Genomic DNA, 21,022 nt, shown 5'->3' with positions numbered 1-21,022 from the left:
GTTAAGAACTAAATAAGTTTGAGTATATGGTTATCATTATGTATCTGTCTTCATCTTATTTTCAATAGGAAGCATTTCTTTGGAATTAGTGAATGAGTGCTTATTACTGGCCCACAATGCCCGTGTTTCCGCTCAGCAAGGCTGGCATGAAGAGGCTCAATCAGACTTGGCTATAGAAAGGCTGCACACTCAGATGGATGCATTTCAAACAGCTTCAAACAAGTTGACTGAAATAATTCACACAGAATCAGCGAAATGTGAGTAACATATGACGGTCCATTGCTTTATGCTAAATGGGGGAATGTGATCAGTGGCCAACAAAATGGTTGGGTATAGGCAATGGGAAAGGCAACGTTTGTTCCTATTGGTGAAATCATCTGATCAATTATTATGAAGAACAAAGTGATTATTCTAACACAACCAAGTCAATCTTATTTGCAGAAAGCCTCAAAACCAGTTAAGGATGTTGAATGATGTATAATTTTGCTTGCACATTCTTGATTTTTCGTTGTGTTTATTTGCTTACAGTTTGCACTGAGACTTTTCAATGATGTTGGAATGTAATGAAAGGGGAGTACTTGCTTTTGATGGTAGATATCATGGGACAGTTTATTGGACTGAATTATCAAAAGTCTGAAAAATAAAAGGGAGGGGTTGGATATTGCACTGCTTCATTTCATGTTGTATCTATTAGCTGTTGTTACAGTATTACATTGCATCCTTTGTCCACTCACATGGAAGAGTTTTTCAAACAGGTAAGTGTTTCCCATGTGAAACAAAATTGTTTTATCCAAATGTTGTCCATAGCGATTGCCTGACATATTGCCCTGGAGAGATAGAGTTATTGTTTCATTTATTGTTGCGCCCTTCCTCAATCAGAGGTCTTGTTTAGACTCCTATGAGTAGAGCTGAATCCAACCGATGGCTCCCATAGATGGGCAGATTTTTGGAGCTTACACAAGAACATATTAATATTGTTGAATTGCCTTTCTACAAATAATCATCTCGGCAAGTTTGTATCAATCTTTCTTCACAAAAATGGATGTTTGAGAAAATCATTTATAGATTGTCCTTCAAGTTATAATTGTGTTCAGTATCATAGATTGATACTGCTGTGAAACCAAATTGTAAGGTATTTAGAAACTTTGTCGCACAATTTAGAGATTTTTACTGATGATTATTTATCAAACTGAGTTTTCATAGCAGTTCTTCCTATGATGTGTACTATACATTGGAGAGCTAAATTGAATAAATCATTGCAGAAAAGTAATGTTTGCCTTGGAAACATACTACAATTGATCAGGCAGACTACTCTGTGTCTGTCAACTTGCATGGACGTATGGAATGAAGAATTCACAAGTTAAGCTTCGCCAATAGCCTATTGAGATGCTTCCTGAGAGAACTTGCCAGCAGATACATTCCCTTTTGTATTGATTTTACATCAGTTAATGAAGTTCAGGGATGACCAAATGCTGATGACTTAAAATATAAATACAAATAGATTTAAGATCACCAATAGATTCAATGATGAGACATTAACAGGTTGCGCTAGTGAAATGATTTGCCACTTTTAACATTGCTGATAATTTTATTTTAAATGTCATGCCTCTTCGAGCAGATTAGGTGGCTCCACAATCCTACTCTTACTGTTCACCCTCTGCATGGGTACTGTCTGTCAGCACATGATACCAATACATGCTGGAACCAGAAGAGTTTTTTTCCTTTTGAATAATAAGACTTTGATGTGATTGAGGATTATGCAAAGTGAGGGGGCAAACTAAATTGATCCAACGGTAATCAGATGAGAGGAAGCTTTCATTTATTGGACTTGCCTCTTAAATCACTTAATTCCAGGGAGTGAACTGAAGCAAGGTGCTGAAAAGTGGACCACATGTGACATTTCTCCAAAGGAAGCAATCAGTTTGCTCACAGCAATCAGAAGCACGCAGCTCAGGCAATCAGAAGAGATTTCCTGAATAATCTTTACAAAACCAGCTTCTATTAATATCTTTCCTAATAGTTACTTGGGGCACACAATCAGGCCAGTATGGATAACAAAGGCAATGTCCACAAAGCTTTCATGCTGCAGTGTTTGAAGCATTAAGTGTGTGTCAGAATTGGACAGGAGGTTCTTAGAGGGAATGCAGAAAAGTAATGAAATGAGTTTATGAGATCTATCATGATCTAATAAAATGGCAGAGAAAGCTCAATGGGCGGAATGCCCTCACTCCTGTGTTTATATTTCAATACGTGTCCTGAAAACATGAGCCAAATCCAAAATTGTGTAGGTGAAAAGATGGGTATTTTCCAAGAGTATGGCTTCCATTCAGTCTTACTGCTATGGTAACATCTCCAGGGTAGCTAACAGCTGCGGACAATAATGACAAGCCTGAAAAAAATAATTGAGTACCGACCCACGAGAATACATCTGTGTGTGATGAAGAGATGAAATGAGCAAATGAAAGAAAGCACATGGTTGAAAAAAAGCTGTTTAAGAGCTGAATTAATTCCACACTTGTGCATGATCTATGGACTTGCTATTGCTAACACATTCTGCATTCTACAACTTTAACACAGTAAATCATGCATGTGTCTGCTTGTGGCTGCTATGCATGACCAAGTAGTGGAACCAATATTATGACAATATATTTTATACAGTGCATTTCAAGTCCGGAGGAAGGGGAAAGAATCCCAAAGTGCTTCACAGTTCTTGATGGGTACCTAAGCAGGGGATGGTGGGGAGGGAAACATAACTGAAAGCGGGGTCAAAGAGGTATATTTTAAGATGTGCCTTGCAAAGGGGGAGGAATCAAATAATTGTCTCAAAAGACCCAATGTAACATATTCATAACTCCATTCTCATAAAAAAAGTTTTTATGGAGATGACGGTACCTCATTTCATGCTGAAGCGGTTTCACCTGTGGAAAATTAGATTTTATAAGTAATTTGATAATGCGTTTGAATCTCCCAGCTTGTTGCTGGGGATTCATTTAACTTTTGGTTTAGAATAAAGGGGTCAATTTTGAGTTACTTCTTAATAGTGAAATCTGAGCCGGGAATCTTAATCTTTCTTAATTAAGAAATCAAATTGCAAATTTGACAACTTTTTTAGTTTTAAAAAAGTCTAAATTATATAAAAAAAACTTTGCATTTTCCTTTTTTTAAAAAAAAGTACTATTTACAAGAAGTACAATTTTAGATTTGTTACTAATTTTAAAATGATTCTAGTTGGACAAGAGATTTGATGCAGACTACCTAGGGAGCACCAGTTTCGAATTGGGTCATGCTGGTGCTTTCGAAGAAGTCTGCAGTGAAAGTGAAAGATCCCAATTGTGCTTGATCTTTGGGATAAATGTCCATATACAATCCCTACTGCCCGTTGCTCCTGGTCTTTCTTTTGACTCTGAACCCTGATCTTCCCTAGAAGATGACCGAATCAGGCTGAAAGCTCACAAAACTCAATTAGTCTGCCTGTGCTGCTGATTCAGACGGACATTATTAGGTCCTATGCACCATTTTATTCTCCTGGTCAGTATTCCTCCTCCCACCAAAACAACAGATTAATTAGGTGATTCAATCTGATTGCTGTTTGTGAAACATTCCTGGCATACATTAGCTAATCACAGATTAGTTGCTGTACATAAAAGTAACATAAGAGTAACATAAGAGGCAAAGCTCTTTGAAATGCTTTAAAGTGACAAGGTGCTATATTACTAACCCACGTTAGGATGTGGAGCTTATTTTATCCAGGCTGACTCTCCAATGCAAAGTTGTGGGTGGGCTGCATTGTTAGAGGTGCGGTCTTTTGAATGAGACATTATGCAGCCTGTTCTGGTGGAATTAAAGATCATATGGCAGTGTGGCATATGGGACATCCTCCCGATGTAATTTTGTTGTTGTTTTTGTTGTTTGTTGAACAATTTGTGTGCAATTTGGTTACCGAGTTTACCCACAAAATAACTGCACTTACAAATGTAGAAATCTACAGCACAGGAGGTCATTCAGCCCATCTAGTCCGCACTTACACACCGAGCAAGATCAATTCAACGTCACTGCCCCACCTTATTCCCTCTCTCCTGTTTACTTCCCTCTTGAAAGCTACAATGGACTCCGCCTCCACCACCCTACCCAGTAGGGCTTTCCACATCTCAACAACTCTATGGGTTAAAAAATTAGTCCTATGTTCTGCTTTCAGTGTTCTTATATCCCCTAGTCACTAACTCCTCAATCAATGGAAATAACTTCTCCCTATTTACTTCCTGTCAAAGCCCCTCATAATTTTGTACAACTCTATCAGGTCCCTCCTCAACCTTCCCTGCTCCAATGAAAACAGACCCTCCCAGGCTCTCCAATCTCTCATAACTGTAGTTCTTTATCCCTGGAATCATTCTTGTAAACCTTCTTTGCACCCCCACTAAGGCCTTCACACCTTTCACAATATATCTTATCAAGCTCCTTGGGACATCTTCCTGGCGTGAAAGGCACTGTACCAAATGTAAGAATTATTATTTAACTCCAAGTTTTATTATTGGTGTGTCTTGTGGCAAGACATGAACTCACTCTGACACTCCAGCGCAGACTGAAGTAGCACTGCTTTTCCATTGGAGCTGACCTTCAGAGGAGACCTTAAATTGATTTCCATAATGAGTTGGACATTGAACCTTAGACTCATATTAGACCCTACCTGGAGTGCTGTGTTCAGTTTTGGGCACCACACCTCAGGAAAGATATATTGGCCCTGGAGGGGGTGCAGCACAAGTTCACTAGAATTTTACAAGGCCTTGGGGAGATATGGGGAGAAAGGGGGAAATTGGAATTGACAGGATTAGTTGAGGTACAGATCAGCCATGATCTAATTGAACGGCGGAAAAGTCTCGAAGGACTGAATTTCCTGTTCCTATGTTCCTGTGTTCCTATTAGGCCTTCAAAAGTATGTCCTCTGTTTAAATCAGAATTGTATTTATTAATACAGAGGCCTGTATGAATCCTAATGATTAAATAGAAGATTACCATGAGTTTGTAACTTGTATAGAAATGTACTCTTAAGCACTAATAATATTAATAAAAATCCTTGCATTTGACATAGAGCCTTAACATGTTAATCAGTCTCAAAACAGTTCAGAGTTTTTGTATGAAGTATAGTTCCTGTATTTTAGGTGAATGTGGCAGACAATATGCACAGTGCACTGTTATATCCTTGTAGACTATGAGCTTAAAGTCCTGACTAGGGAGCTTTAAATGCACAAATTATAGCAATCTTGCTTATTGGTTACTTACACATGTGTACTACGTATGTGATTGACATTAATGCTGTACAACTTGTGGCAATTGGTTGTTTATAGTTCATTGGAACAGAGCTGATCAGTAGTCGGCTGCTCCACCCCCACCCCCTACTCCATTATATGACGATCTGGAAGCTACTATAGTCACATTAAATCACCTCAGTGTTAATACATGGAATGATAATTGGGCAACAAAGGGAATAGATCTGCAATCAGAATACCCATGGTTCTTGTACACTACTGCTGGTTACACTGTATGACAAACTTTGCTGCAACATACTCGATTCAGTTCCTTGACCTTGTTGAATTGACATTGCTATAAATTTTATTGTTGGTTGATTAAAACACGCTTTTTATTTGAGTGTAGTAGAATATGTGGGTGTGTAGCCCTTGCCAGAATCTCCAAGATTTCTGTGCATCTCATTTGATTTTAATGCGGCATAATCCCTATCAAATTGCTCTTCCAGAAAGTCTGCCATTTAATCTTCAAACTTTTAATATCTTTCAGTGAAGCATTCAAAATTATCTTTTGTGCCACACTGTCTGTCTTTCAGTTCTGTGATTGCTCGTTACAGCTTTGGCTTTCTTGTCTGAAGATTATATTTTCGTTAGTTTCATCTCTGTACTATTTATTACAAGATTTACTTTCCAAATCTTTCATCAGAACCACATCGTGATTTAGAGATGTCACTATTCCCTACTGCAAAGTGAGATCCAGTTTTCAGAATAACTCTGCCTTTTTGCTTTTTGAGTTTATTTTCCTTTCTGAAACTTACCAGGTTTGTGTTACAAATCAATAAATACTGTGCACAATTAGCTGCTGTGTTTCGCCCATAAAATATACAGTCAATTCACTTTATAGTGAATCACCTCGCAAGCGAACATTCGCCTCGCACGCGAGAGACCTGGATCTTATTCCCAACAGTGAAATGTTGGGCAAGTTTCCTCACTCCACATGCCTCTGTTTACCTAGCAGTAAGTAGAATCTGGTTGTTAGTCAATTAATAGATCGCTTTTTCAGGAGGGGTAATAATTCCTTTTTAAAAATAAATAATAATAATAAATTGGTCACTTCAATACACGACTGTTTGCAGGACACTGCTGCACACAATTGGCTGCCGAGTTTCACCCACAAATTATACAGTCAATTCACTTTACAGTATATTCTTTGAAGCACTTTGAGACGTCTCAAAGACGTGATAAGGAGCTATATCAATTGCAAGGATTATTATTATTATCTAATTATGCTACAGCGATAGTATTACTGTGGTATAAAATCAGACATTGACACTGAGCTCTTTGGTAACTAGAGTATATGAAACAAAAACACAAACTAAACCAAACACCGTTCTCTCCTGAATAATTAGCTGGTTCATTTATGATATGATAATATAACTGTAGTTTATGATCATTTAATGATCATTTGGTCAGACATCAAGTCCTGGATGAGAGCTAACTTTCTACAGTTGAATGTCAGCAAGAGCAAAGTCATCCTGATTGGCTCGCGCTAGCGCCTCCGCATCACAAGCACTGGGAGCATCAGCATCCACGGATGCATCCACTCCACCTCACCAAACCAGTCAGGAACCCTGGTGTCTTTTTCGACCCTCAACTGACCTTTCTCCCCCACATCCTTGCCACCTCTTCAACATTGCCTAACCATGCCACCCTCCTACGATCTCTGCCCTCCATTCTCTCTGACCCCAACCACCTTCCCGCTTGGGTCCTAATCCCTGACCGTTCAGCACCTTGGAACATCCTCCCGACATGAAGGTACTTTACAAATTTTGTATTGTACTTTATCACAGCGAGAGTGATACCAATTCAGTCAGGCGGAAACCTTCATTGCATGTTAATCTTAATGGAGTCTACTGTATAGAATCAGAGTGCAACATTTGTGTGTACTGTAAATCTGTTTCGTAGGCTGGACCAATAGAAAACTACGTAAATATTCGCCCAAAATTGTGGGGAGATTTGCATGTTTTGCAGAAAATTGCAGGGGGATGTTTGACAATTTTTGCAGAAAATTTCAGGACGTTGATTGATGCTATTGAGGTACATTATACTGAGATTTTTTTAACTTTATTGATGAAAGCTAAACATAAGGAAATAACACTTATTAGATTACTGGAAAAAAAATATTACTTGCTTCTTTAACAAAACTGGGTGGCCATTTTTTTGGGGGGACGAGACACACCAGCAAGGCTACAGGAGATCATCACCTCTCAGGGCTGGCATCACACACAGACTCAGAGATCCAGAGAGAGAGAGACACACACACTCACAGACATAGACTTGCACTTACATAGCGCCCTCCACTCAGGATAGCGTGTCAGGGTGCTTAACAGTGGCGGAGCCTGACTCCGAGTCAGGGGTGAGGGAGTGGGGAGTGAGGGTTGGGCTGCGGGAGGTGACCATAAGCATGGTCAAATAGGAAGATTTTCAAGCAGGACTTGAAAAAGGTGACAGGGATTGAGGGAGAGTGTTCCTGTGTTTTGGGGCGTAGTGGCTGAATGTGCAACCTTCATTGGTCGGGTGGAGGGTGTGAGGGACAAGCAGGAGGCCGGTGCCAGTTGATTGGAGTTGCCGGATGATGGATTAGGGAGTGAGGAGGTCGCAGAGGTAGGGAGGTACCAGGGAGTGAAGGCATTTGAACATGAGTGTGAGGATGTTGAAGTTGATCCGTTCAGTGATGGGGAGCCAGTGGAGCCTGGTCAGAACTCGTGAGATGGGGGTATGGAGTTTGGTCCAGGTCAGTATGTGAGCAGCAGAGTTCTGAATGAGCTGGATTTTTTGAATAGTGGAGCTGGGGAGACCGGCGAGGAGTGTTTGAGTAATCCAGGCGGGAGATGACAAATGCATGCATAAGAGTTTTGGCTGCACATGGAGTACAGTACAGTCAGAGGTGGCCAATATGAGGGAGTAGAGTAAGGCGGTCCTGGTCAGGCACTGGATGTGGGGAAGGAAGGACAGCTGGGGATCGAACTGGCCACCTAGATTGCGCACTGGTTTGGTGAGTCTGAGGGAGAGCCCAGGGAGGAGTTCAGTTTTGCAGGAGTGAAGACATTAACGGAGCCAAGGAGTATGGCTTCCATCATGTCCATATTCAGCTGCAGGAAGCTTGCGCTCATCGAGACCTTGATGTCCGCCAGACAAGCTGATAGAACATAGGATGGCCTGGAGTCGATACTGGGGGAGGCAAAGTAGATTTGTGTGTCATCCGCATGCATGTGGAAGTTTACCCTGTGTCTGCGGAAGATACAGACACAATGCAAGTCAGACACGCTCATAGACACGGAGAGACACACACACTCATAGACACAAAGTGAGACACACACACTCACAGACACAGAGAGAGATTCGTACACTCAGGTTCATACACTCACAGAGAGACATTCTCAGAGAGAGCAAGACACACACACTCACACACTCATAAACACAAAGAAACACACACTCATAGACAGAGAGACACGCGCTCTCATACACGGAGCGACACACGCTCCAGACAGAAAGACATGCACATTCAGACACAGAGAGACAAACACTCACAGACACAGAGAGACATTCTCAGAGAGAGACACACACACACACACACATAGACACAAAGAGCCACATACTCACGCTCATAGACACAAAGAGACTCACACTCATAGACACTTAGAAACACACACTCACAAACAGAGAGTCACACACTCAGACACAGAGACACACACTCACAGACACAGAGAGACATTCTCAGAGAGAAACACAAACATGCACTCATAGACACAAAGAGACACGCAATCGCAGCTATCTCAAAAACTTCCACTTCAACAGCGCTTTTGGTCACCCTGCTTCCCCACCTGCCTCCACCCTCCCGATCCCAACTCCCAGCTCGGGTCCGAAACTCTGTCTGTCCAGCACCATGGGACGTCCTCCTGACGTGAAAGGCACTATTTCCAATGAAATGTTGTTGGTGTTATTACTCCAAGGTAATTATTTCCACAAATCAGCTGGAAGTTTGGGAATGGAAGTGTAAATGATTTTCAATTATAGCAAAATGTGATCTTCAAGAGCTCATTCGTTACACAGAACACATTCGTTAATTAACTTCTGCCAAATCCTCGATTGAATATTATGATGATAAAACAAATTAAATGTCGGCTCAATTTCGAGTGGTTTAGATCTGTCATGCTGTCAGTGTTTGGAACAAGGTTTCTGAAGCAATCTTTAGGTTCAGTAGTAGTGCAGGTTTTGATTAATCATGTTTGAAAATATGCATTTTTGCAGCACAGGGACGAGCAAGTCATGGTGGATTCTGAATAATGTATCCGGCAATATAAGGACTCACAAATCCACTGTTAGGAGACAGCACTGTATGTACCTTGTTCACAAGGTCTGATGGACTGAAAGAATTCAATAACAACCTAAAACATTGAGCTTATATTAAAATTCTACCTGAGTCCAGATTTACTCTGTTAACATAACACTTCAGAGACCCCATAATTTGACATTTTTTATTACACCCATAATTTTGTAGATGGCTTTCTGTAAGTTTGTTTAAGAACTACAGAAAAATATCTTCAAAGTTAAGACTGAATTCACTAATTTGCCAAATTCTGAAATACAGTGCAAATATTAAGCAACTCTGGATACAGGTGGAATTTTAATCCAATTGTTTGGTAGTATATGAAAACAGATGTTTGTATTTTTTTTAGGTTAAGTAAAACCTTTAAGATCAGAAAGCCAGTCCTTTTTCATAGCTTTCATCCCCAGTTTTCTGAATGCATCACTGAATCATATTTCTTTTAATAACCCATCCAGTTCCTCCTTCAATTCACGCTTCAATGGTATTTTCTGCTAATTAATTCCACAAGTCTTTAAATTTGAGTAGAAACCTTTTCCTGATTCCTTTTCTGCTTCCCAAATGTCCAATATCCACAAAATATGTTGTATCCTTTGAAGCACTTTGAGATGTTCCAATGACATAAGATGCTATGTTAAATGCAAGAACTTTTATTATTATTATTATTAATTGCTTTTGCCAATTTTTTGAAACCAGCACCATATTGAAATGTTTACTTGTGTGTCTCATCAATTTCCTTCTATCTTATGAACCCCCATCAGGCAATCACACAATGTCTTTATTCTAAATAGAACATGCTCAACTTCCTTAACTTTTCATCATATTTTAGATTCCTAATATTTCCTAACACATAGTTGCTCGCTCTGTGTCCTATACCATTCCTCAGATTGGGGAACCAAAAACTGCTCACAATATCTCAATGGGGTCTAACCAATGCCAAGTACCTAGCAATTTCCCAGCACCCCATGATACTATTCTGTGTGAGGGGTGCTATATGCAACAACAACAAGTTGCATTTATATAATGCAGGATAGCTTCTTGGAGTGCTTAGATAATTGGAGCCCTCGGAATACTGAGAGCGCTCATATAGATTCAAGTTGATCTTATTGTAGTTCAGCAAATGGGATTCAATATGTAATGAATGATAACACGAGTGATTAATAGTGACTGAATTCCAAATAGTATGTCCCAAGTTCTGTTATTCGTGACTTCTGTTTCTAATAGATTATTAAGACCAATATAATTGTGATTTGCATTCTGTCCTTCTGCTCCTGAAACTCAGTTCCTCATAGGCCATTTTGCATTGCTTCAAAGTACTGGACTGATAGTGTAATCGATTTATGTACTATAATACCTAGGTCAGCACGTTGTAACAATGCTCTATTTAACACATAATCCTTCATTTGGTTCCCAGCTCCCATACTAATTATTTTACACTCAGTCACATTGAATCACATCTGCCAGCCATCAGTTCATTTTCCCCAAAGATTCAAATCTTCCAGATCCAAGGACATTAATTTCCTCTGCTTTCTATTTTGCAGCCTGTGAACGGAACACCTAATGATGTTCAATTACACCAAAGTGATGTTATTACAACTTACTCAGTGACAGTAGCATATTCCTTAATTAACTTGTGTCAAAGTGTTTAAAGAGGATTATGATGAGAAAATGGAAACAAACAGTTATCAAATTGCTCATATCTGTTGTGTCAAACCTTTCGACTTTCAATACTCAAGCCAAGCATTTGTGTGCTTCAGAACTAATGGCTTCAAAAAGACTTGGCTTGACACAGAGAGCCTGAAGAAATGCAAGAAGAATGTAAATGGAAATATTGTTTAGCACAAAGTATTATGGCCACTGTGAGTACACAGAGGCTTGGCCAGTAATCAACCCTCTCATCAGCCTGGAATCTGGTTCAAAGTAACTTGAGTTTAGAGATGTTAGCACTTGCTGAGCACATATTAATGTTACCCGTTTCTTATTTTTCTCAGTTTGACTCCATTGAGATCTCTGTGGAGTCCAGTAGTTCAGTGGTTAGAGCACTCGCTGGAGTCTAGCAACAACTAACCAGATAAAACGGCATAGCTTGACATTGATATTCTGTGAAGCCATTGTGGGATGTATTGGTAAAACACATCATTAACCTAACCTCCGGGGGAAATGCATGTTGCAGGTTCAAGTTCAAAAAGGATGGTTTTCCACAACAGGATGATAAACCTGGCTGCAGATCTGCATTATTAAGGAGGATGAAATTTAACACGGTTCAAGCAATCCTGATCAAGTCTACGTTTCTGCCATGAGCAGTGGGGTTTACTATGCAGCTGCCAACAGAAGGCTTGGATTTCCTATTACTGGATGGATGTAGGCTTAGTGAAACCTGCATATTGCTGAAAGTGGGACTCACTCACACTGCCAGCAAATACAATGCGTGGAAATTTCTTATTGATTTCATCTGTACCAGTAAGGTCATTTTTTCCCCCACTTTTCAGCAAAGCTGATGCCCGCACAACTTTTGCATACTCCAGTTGCAACATTTTCATACCACTCCTTAATAGCCGTTCTCAACATAATTTCAGACGAATAGATATGAATAAGGCAATGACCTCTGATTGGCAACTTGGTGAATTTAGTATTTCTGCAGGCATCACTGAACAACAACAAATAACAACTGATCTTATAAACAATCTCTTAATTCTGAAACTTGACATGTATTATTGAAGCCCTTACTAAAAATAATAGTTCAACTCTCCTCTGCGATATCACAGACCACAGCAAGAGTGGTATGAATTATTAGAGCAACTCCATTCTATTTGGTGGGCCCCGATTGGCAGTTAATCTGAGGTCCCATGTGTCCGGAATATACATGGACTGGCAAGTATTCAGAAAATATCCTATTTAAAACAGGACAGTCAAAGGCAACATTGGCTTGAGAAAAAGGTGAAATACCAAATGTATCTCAATCTGCAAAAGTGAGAAATTAAAGCATTAATTCACATTGAGTGAGTGTTTTACGAATTAGCTATTCAAGGCTATAAACACAAGCACACATTATTCTTGCTGCATTTATGCGCTTAATAGAAATTGAATGTAGAATTAATGCAGGCTGTGTGAAATCTCTATATTTAGCAAGTGCACATATTTGTCTTTCCCTGGATTCTGAAATTGAATAAAATGTACTTTGGAGTGAGGAATCAGACAAATCTACTGTTTGTTGATGAAAATGCATTACTCTGTGAATGGAAAGTGAAACAAAGACTAGGAAATGTTAAATTCCCTGTTGATATTTATTTAGGGCTTCAAATCTCCACAAATCGATAGATTAATACAAAATGGAATTACTGTGTGCCTTTGGACTGGGTAAAATAAAATAGCTTCAGTATTGCTCTTTAAAAGTAGGACAGTCTTTATTGAATGAGGTCAACAAGTAGCAGAACAAAGACTAGACCCATAAACATCACAGAATTTAGACTGCAACCTGCACAATGGGTCTAAAGAAAGAAACTAGTCTGAAATGCATTAGAATAGAAAAATCCTGATCTGGAGTCTCAATTGTTGACTTCAGCTTTTTACATTATCACACACTAGCTGTATCTATTGCAGCTTCGCTTGCAACCCAAGTATCTAATATGGAATGTAGATTGACACACAGACAGACATTTTATCTTTATTTATACTCATCTGGGAGGACTCTTGTGGGAGGACTTCGCTCTGGAGTTTCGTTTAATGGTCCTTCTCTCTTTTTTCTAGCATTACTTATCCTTTTTGATTTTCACTTAACTGTCTTTATAATGGTAAATAAAGATGTATAATTTATAATCACCGGAACGTCCTCCCGACGTGAAAGGCACTTTAAAAATTTAATTTTGTCTTTGTTGCCATGGCTTAGCTTTGTCTGTGTTCTTTGTTTTGTTCCCACTGCTTGGCTACATGCGTGCTCTGGGCTGCAGGATGCCACAGCACAACTTTGACTTGGCAGCCACCAGGTGTAACTGCAGCAAAAAATACAAAACTGAAATAACTCAAATAATAGGAGATGCCTGAAACAAATATGCCCATGTCACTCTCAGTTGCAAGACCTTTCCGATGAGGTATAAATCATGACTCTTATGTCAATCAGTTATTGAGATCCTTCTTGAAGCACAGACAGAAAAAAAAGATAGGTAGAAGAAAATATATAGTTACTGTTAGCCTCTTAGAGAAGGAGGTAAATAGGGTCATATTGGGGCTGAATTGGCTCCAAGATGACAATTCTAGCAACGAAAGATTAGAATTGAGTCAAGCCTCTATGGCAATCTTGCCAGTCTCATACCTCAGTCAGGCAGGTCCACAGAGGAACCAACACATTATCTTCAGTGTGTGGGGTTGCCAGTAGGCTATACTTGATGCGTTAACCTTTTTCAGTGTAAGTCATTTCATAGTTGAATCTGTACAGCCTCTTGTTACACTGGTTCTAAAGGCACAACATTTGTGCCATGGTGTGAATTGGAATTTGAATTCCGCTGGTTATTTTAAAGTGTAGAAGGAGTGGAGTCAAATCCAATGTGTGAACATTTCATCACAAATTGAGCACCGCTTATGAGTTCAAATCAGTTTCTGCCACTTCTCGCCTAATTTGTAAAATCTGCACTTAAAGGGTAGCTGTTGAACCACGAGAATTGAAAAGCAAAATTAAAATAGATTTGACAGTAGGACTGGGTGCTAAATGCACTATGAAAGACATGGATACAGGCAAGCAGATAGATAGATAAATAGGGAGAGAGCACAGCATAGCACAACAGATTGCAAACAGAAAGAATCAGGTTACGTATACAATTACAATATGAGATGTGTTTCAAAGCTACTGCTATGTAGCTTGTTGATGTCTTGAAAAATACATTTCAGATGCTTCTGTTCTATAATATGGTTGTTTAAAGAGGATTGAACAGGGACTGTAAAGCATAGAGCCATGTGTTTGTGTTTTATAGCTGTTAATAAACTGTGCCTTAAAAACAAAATCTGTGTCTATTTTTCCATTCTTGCTGCTGCATAAATGAATCCCCTTAGACATTGGTAGTAACATTTCTTTATAAAATCCAGCAACCATTCAAAATTATAAATATATTTTGTCACAACACCTTACACTTATATAGCGACCTCCACACAGGATAACATCTCAGAGCGCTTAACAGTGGCGAAGCTTGACTCTGAGCTGGAGATGGAGAGGTGACAATAAGCACAGTCGAAAAGGAGGGTTCTCAGGTGGGACTGGATAAAGGGGAGAGAGAGGGCAAGGCAAAGGGCTTGAGGGAAGAGTGTTCCACAGTTTCAGACATACTTGCTGAAATTGCGATCTCCAATGGTGGAAAGGAAGGTGCGAGGGACAAGCAAGAGGCTGGTGCCAGTCAAGTGGAGGGCAGGATGGTGGATTGGGAGTGAGGAGGTCGGAGAGGTAGGAAGGTGCCAGGGTGTGAATGGATTTGAACACGAATGTGAGGATCTGGAAGTTGATCCATTCGGTAATGGGGAAACAGTGGAGCCTGGCCAGAACTGGTGAGATGTGGGTACGGAGTTTGTTCCGGGTCAGTATGCGGGCAGCAGAGTTCAGAATGAGCTGGAATTTTTGAATAGTGGAGCTGGGGAGACCAGCGAGGAGTGCATTTGAGTAATCCAGGCGGGAGGTGACAAACGCAAATACGAGGATTTCAGCTGAGTTTAGGGTAAGGTATGGTTGAAGGGGGGCAATATGGCGGAGGTGGAGGAAGGCTGTCCTGGTCAGGGACCGGATGTGGGGAAGGGGGGGAATCTAGCCGCCTAGATTGCGCATTGGTCTGGTGAGTGTGAAGGAGAGCCCACGGAGGTTAAGGAGTTCAGAACCACAGGAGTGAAGAAGTTATCCAAGGAGTATTGTTTCTGTCTTGTGCACATTCAGCTGCAGGAAGTTTACACTCATCCAGGCCCTGTTGTATGCCAGACGAGCTGATAGAACATCGGCAGACCTGAAGTCGATGGTGGTGTAGGCGAAGTAGATTTGTATGTCATTCGCATACATGTAAAAGTTTACCCAGTGTCTGTGGATGACATTACTAAGAGGAATCATATAGTTGAGAAAAAGAAGAGGGCCAAAGATGGAGCCCTGGAGTACCCCAGTGACTGAGTGGGGTCGGGAGGATAAACCATTTGCCAAGGAGAAGTGGGGATGGTTGGTTAAGTAGGATTCAAACCATCTGAATGTGGTCCCATTAAGGTGGATGAGGGAAGAGAGGCGGTGAAGGAGGATGGCGTGGTTGACTGTGTCAAATGCGGCAGAGAGATCCAGGAGGATGAGCAGGCAGAGGGAGCCCTGATCACAGATAAAGCCCTGGTCACAACACTAAGTAACTGACAGTTCTCATGTATTATTTGGAGTCCCACATTAGGGTATTGATCAATATTATAATTTCCCTCAGATTTTACAAATTAGGTGTTAATAGAGACTCACTGTATTAATGATCCTGCGATAAAAAAACACTACAGGTGGATATAGATGATTTTATAGCATGACCAAAAGGATAAATAGAAACAGTAAGGGGAAACCTGGCAAATCTGGAAAGTTTTGCAAGACATGGGTGCTAACTTAGAACATGCTTTGTATATGTTACAGAAAAACATGTCCTTAATTTCCCTCTTAAGTTGATCCTGAAAAAATAAGATACACGGCACGTAGGGGAACATAGGGAGCTCATTGAAACAAAAAATTGCTAGACTTTCCAAGCATAGCAGAATAGACCCGTATCCCATATTAACAAATTACTACATGGAACACACTGAGTAACAGAGTCCCATTTTGCCCTGCCCTCCTCCCTCCCCTCTTCCCCATCTCCCCACAAGCTCCACCCACCTCCCTCCGCCCCCGCATAACCGCAGACAATCCTCCCGATCACTTCAGTGTGATTTTTCTGTCTTCTATCTCTACCGTTCACTTGACCTTTCTGAATGCTGGGCTAGATGATGGGTAATTTTGTGCTTTCAGACCTAAATCCATTGGGACCTGGATTGAGTCCTCCCCAACTCAATGCATGTAGAACTCTTAAAACATACAGGTAAAAAGGTGCCTTTTATTCCATCACATCTTAACTGGATTAGAACCAGGGCCCAGAAGAAAAAAGGCAGTGTGCAAATCCATGCCACAGAAACACATTATGAAATCAAAAATATGAACTTAAATACAAAACACATTGTAATGAATATTTTTGAAGGACATAAACTGAAGCCCAAACCACTGAGCATTAGCAATTTAAAAATTAAGTAACATTTCTGTAGGTTGTATTAGTTAATGTGACCTATGCAATATAGAAGCCTTTCTAAGTATGAATGATTCTAGATATATTGACAATGAAGGAGCTGCTGTTTCAAATAAAATTCATTAAAATAATAATGTAACCATCTTAGGTCTCACAAAGTTCATTGTCACAGACGTCCTTTAGAGCATAGAAACTGGCGGTTACAGCCAGCGATTCAATAAAAGCTGATTTTACTTCCACACAATAGTCCAAGTTGTAAGTATGTTATTTATATATGACCATATAAAATGGACAAGGGCATGGAATATTGTGGCTTTTACAGACTTTGAGTAAGGTGGAGAAAGGAAGGAAGGGAACTGGTGTTATCATAATCTATTAAACAACTTAATTACTAACTCAAAATTAGTGACCCCTTAGGTTCAGAAATAGATATATTGGGGTAAATGTGCAATATTCTTAGAGTGTTCATTATGATCATTACTCAAATTTAGCACAAGGACCAGACATTAAGAAACACCACAGATGTTCCTCCACTCATGGAATGAAATGTTTTCATTTATTTATATGTGGAGCAATAACAAATCATGTGAAAACACATGATTTGGTTATCTGCATGTTATGAATTTGTGATCACAATGATGTAGATCTCCAAAGGCTCTTCTGCCTCCTCAAACCAAATAATAATAATAATAATAATAATAATAATAATCCTTGCATTTGATATAGCTCTTTTCACATTGGGAGGACGTCCCAAAGCGCTTCACAGAACACACTGTAAAGTGAATTGACTATATTTGTGGGCGAACGCGGCAGCCAATTGCGCACAGCAATGTCCCACAAACAGTCGTAGATTGAAAATGACCAATTTATTATTGTTTTGGAGGGATTATTATTAGGCTCTGTGTGGAGTAAGAAAACTTGCCCAAGGTTTCGCCCTCTGCCTGGAATTGAACTCAGGACTCTCGCTTACAAAGCGAGTGCTCTAACCACTGAGCTACAGGACTCCAAAGAATCTGAGTTAGAGCAATATCTCATGAATCAGCTTGGAAAGGCTCTTTTTACCATAGTCAGCCTTCTTTTAAAGACTAGCTTTTTATTATAATAATAATTGAGAGGACATTTCAAAGAAGTGCAAAATACCTATTTCAGAAATTGAAATCTGAAAATCTGCACATTGCACAAAATACAAATTACTCTTCTTGAAAAAGAGACCTCAGCTTGCAACTCAGAACTCTTCAAAAGAATTTTGAGAGGATTTTGTAGTGTGGGGGTCACTTTGTCATTCTGTGTCATTGTGGGAAGTTTGAAAGTTACACAATTCAGGTAGCAGGGCAACTTTCCTGCAATTTGATTCAGAGGCTGTGTGTGCATGGCGGGGCTGGAATTGAAACAGAAAAAAAATGAAGTGTGTCCATAAGTCAAATATTGATAACTTCTAGCTTATTATGTTATGGGGGATAATGTCCAACATTGCAAAAGCGCTTCACAAAGTTCTTTGTAAAGTAGTTATTTTGTAAGTGAACCAGACAGCTAATTTGAACACAGTAATGTCCCAGAAACAACAATAAAGTGAATGACCAATTTTAGCTCAAGTTTTGTTGTCCAGGATGTCGGGAGAGACTGCTTCTTTGTTTTGAATAGTGCCATGGGATTCACTTGCACAGAAAATCTCAAATTAAGAAAACAGGCAGTTCTTTACAGGTCAAGAAAAGTGTGCGTGTGCTGCAGCTATTAAACTCATGACAGGATATTTGTTCACTTAAGGAAGATATGTGCTATTTTTGCTGTTTTTGTGCCTGTATATTCGGTTGATGTAGCATATGGTGACTATCCACATAGCATACTAGAGTCTTAATATAAATCTCTTTTCCATTAATGTTACCAAGTAGTTCCCAGTTAGCTGGTGCTCTGCACCATGCTTAGCTCCATACCCATTGTATTACCCCAATAGTTCCTGTGTTCTGCATTATGATACTTGCATTTGATGGCACACCTTATTACATCGTTGAGATGACTTAAAGCGCTTCACAGAATATATTGTAAAGTGGATTGACTGTGTATTTTGTGGGCGATTCACTGCAGCCAATTGCACACAGCAGTGTCCCACAAACACGAGTGGATTGAGTGACCACATTTTTTTTTCCAGGGATTATTACCCCTGGAAAGCGATCTGACAAACGACTAACAACCGGGTTCCTGCTTGCTGGTAAACAGAGGTGTGTGGAGCAAGGAAACTTGGCTAAGGTTTCACCCTGCCCGGCAATCTAATCTGTGTCCTCTCACTTGCGAAGCGAGCGTGCTAACCACTACACCATAGGATTCTGTATTACTGCAGCACCTCTGAAACAGAAAGATTTTAGGGGAAAAGCAATGTGATATATAAGTACTAATAATTCCAGCCCAGAGCTGTCTTTACTTATTAACTGATTTCCAGTGAGAAACTCTTTCTCGCTAACACCCCTGCTTAATGGCCCAATAGTGTGGAGTCCTGTAGCTCAGTGGTTAGAGCCCTCGCCTTGCAAACGAGACACCTGGGTTCAATTCCAGGCAGGGCAAAACCTTGGACAAGTTTCCTTACTCCACACACCTAATAATAATCCCTCCAAAAAAACAATAATAAATTGGTCATTTTCAATCCACGACTGTTTGTGGGACACTGCTGTGCACAATTGGCTGCCGCGTTTCCCCCACAAATATACAATCAATTCACTTTACAACATATTCTGTAAAGCGCTTTGAGACGTCGAGAAGAAGTGAAAAGCGCTATATCAAATGCAAGGATTATTATTATTATTATAGTTTGGCCTATAGCCAGTTTAACCAACCGACCTCTGCTATTATCGTTAACATTGTGTGACCTGAATCTGAAGCAGGTATAATTTTTGGTGATGTGATAATTAAAACTGATGTTATTTTTCTCATCTCAAATTGTATTTCTCACCCCATTCAAAGTAAGCACAGCTGATTCTCAATCAGCATCAATCGATTTGCTCTGAAAAGTCGTCAGATCTACCAGAAAACCATCTGTCTCATTTGATTCAGTGCCATTGACCTCCTTCAGAGCCGAGAGCAGGCGAGACCACCGTCCTACCTGTCTGAGTTGCTTCAAGATGAAACATCGGAACAAATCGGAAACTTTTTGACAAAATACTTTCACTTTATTTCAACATGCGGTGAACAGAATTATTCCAACATGTTATAAGCCCAAATACACTTGAGGTTCACTTAATTGGTGAATTTTACATTTCCACATCTATTTCATCTGCACTGAAATCATCTGCAGATGATCCATACTTTCACGCAAACAAGCTTCCTCTCAACGGATTTAGACTAATATACAAAAATAACCAACTGCATAACAGACTCGGAAGCAATCTTGACAGCCAGTAGGAATTTCAAAAGTGTTTTTTTTTAATTTTCTGCTAGATCATCTTATTGTTTATCTTGAGTTGGATCTTAATTGTAATGCAACCCTTTCTGAACTGGTGCCACACACCAAACCCACCGTATGTTTTAAGGAGATTTCTATGTGGTCTACATTTGCACACACCCTTTCTGAAATTGAATGACACGTTGAGGTGGATAGACATTTATAATAATAATAGTAATAATAATATATAATAATCCTTGCATTTGATATAGCGCCTTATCACGTCTTCGAGACGTCTCAAACCGCTTCACAGAATATATTGTAAAGTAAATTAACTGGATATTTTCTGGGCAAAACACGGCAGCTAATTGCGAACAGGAGTGTCCCACAGCAGTCGTGGTTTGAGTGACCAAATTATTATTATTATTTTAAAGGTATTAAGGGGTTTGGGAAAAGGAAGGGAAATTAGGTTAAAAGATCTGATAGGATCTAATAATCACAAATTGTCTTCTTCTGTTTCTATCAGTACCCATTACAGGTGATTCCAAATAAGCACCTTTATTTTTCTCAATCCAACTGGTTGGCTGATGATTAAAATAACCTTTAAGATGGACTGTACCACTTCATGAAACAAATAGATGAGATGAACGATGTAAGGCAGCGGTTTTATGTTGAAAGATTTGATCTTTTAACATTTCTCCCCCTCTTATTCTACTGGTGTCAATTTATGCTGTCTACATTTCAACAGGCACCATCTGTCTACTGG

This window comes from Callorhinchus milii, unplaced genomic scaffold (assembly GCF_018977255.1).
Source record: "Callorhinchus milii isolate IMCB2004 unplaced genomic scaffold, IMCB_Cmil_1.0 Scaffold1, whole genome shotgun sequence".
NCBI classification, from domain to species: domain Eukaryota; kingdom Metazoa; phylum Chordata; class Chondrichthyes; order Chimaeriformes; family Callorhinchidae; genus Callorhinchus; species Callorhinchus milii.
The sequence above is the reverse complement of the archived record's forward strand: the minus strand, read 5'-3'. Positions refer to the sequence as shown.